Source organism: Myotis lucifugus, unplaced genomic scaffold (assembly GCF_000147115.1).
Source record: "Myotis lucifugus unplaced genomic scaffold, Myoluc2.0 scaffold_199, whole genome shotgun sequence".
Lineage (NCBI taxonomy): Eukaryota > Metazoa > Chordata > Mammalia > Chiroptera > Vespertilionidae > Myotis > Myotis lucifugus.
Window position 1 is genome coordinate 690515 of NW_005871247.1, and position 1551 is coordinate 692065.

At 38.7% G+C, this 1551-nt stretch overlaps 1 non-coding gene across 1 annotated transcript; it reads right to left on the reverse strand.

Annotated features, from left to right (window-relative positions):
* Window positions 1-831: 831 nt before the first annotated feature.
* Window positions 832-952, reverse strand: LOC111827676. The gene has a single exon (XR_002831333.1). It is a non-coding gene; the product is annotated as a U6atac minor spliceosomal RNA (small nuclear RNA).
* Between the last annotated feature and the right edge of the window lie 599 nt (window positions 953-1551).

Here is a 1551-nt window from a genome sequence, read left to right on the forward strand (position 1 = left end):
AGTGAACATTTAATTCCCTTATATACACATATATACATATTGTTCTTTTTCTCTTTCCAATATAGTGAAATCATACTTTTTGGTTAATTTATCAGCTTAAGCTTATGTTATCATAATAATGTAAGTATTATTCATTACTGAGCCAACTAGTGAATTACAAATATGCTTTCCTTTTAGTACAATTTTTCTGTAAGTTTGTAATTGCCTTATTTTTCACTTCTTTGGGTTTTTTATATCATTATTACTAATACTTCCCAAGATCTCTAACAGAATTATTAAAGTACTCTGTCTCTTATCTTTAATGCTCAGGGAAGCTCAGAAATTGTAGAAATACTTACTGTAACACCAGAAGGACAGCCTTCCTTGGTTCCTGAGAACTGGAAATGATTTATCTTTTGGGGACTCCTATTGATCAGATGTACTTTCAGGTTGCTGGCACCTCTCTGCCTTATCACAGATGCCACATAGCTTGTTCTTCCTTTTAGATCTGATCTTGAGGGCAGGGTGCACTCTGATTCATTGTTCTAAGTACTCAGCTCAGTGCCCTGACGAGAGGCCACTCCATAAGCACAAATGAGGGAATAAATAAATAAGCTCTGTAATCTACTCTGGAGTCCTTCTGTGTTCCTACTGAATGAGGACAATGGCTCTGATGGCAGGAGACTGAATCTAGTGGACTTATCTGTACACTGTGCTGCAAAACTTGAGAGAATGTCACATAGACTAGGAAGGTCGGGGCCTTTAAGTAACTGCTCCAGGAAGTAGCAGAATGAGAGGTCAAAGCAGGTCTGACTGAATTCTGTACTCACCCAGCACCCAACACCACCTTCCAGGCTCAGTCAAAGCCACAAGGCAGGTAGCAATTCCTTAATCATGTATATGTACCTGGGTCACTAAGATGTTTCCCATTTCTATTCTGGGAATGCTAACCTTCTTTTCTTCCCTACAACCCTAAAGGCCATAATTTCTTAAATGAATATTTTTAAATTACAATAAGATTTTATTTTTAATGGATGTTATCATTCCATCTGAAAAGTTTATAAAAGCGGTATTTTCCATCTCTGAGCCCGGGGTGCTCTTTCTGTTGTTCGTTTCAATTAAAATTTTTCTGAGACACCTCCAGTGTTTGTAAAGGCAAGGAGGGATTTCTCTTGAATGAGGAATGGCCTGTTGTCAGCTTGTTTTCCTTTTGGAAATCCTTGAAGACAAATATTTGCATTCTAGGTCACCTAGGAAGCAGGCGTCCCAGAATTAAAAAAAAATAAAATAAAATTCTCAGCCTTTGGTGGTTTGCTGTTGAGCCGGCCAGTAGAGGGCGCCTAACCATCAGCAATAGTCTCAGAAACTTCCATAATGGGTTCAGGCATTTTATTACCTTTTACTTTTCAGCTGCCAAATTAGTAGCAGAATGGGATAATCCATTTCTCTTCATTTTGCAATTGTCTTGCATTGTGGAAAAGAGAATGCCTTCCTGAAAAATCTGGAAGCAGTGTTGGGGATAAAAGAGGAAAGCAAGGCTCTCCTGGTCCACTGGGGTTGGAATGGGTTCCA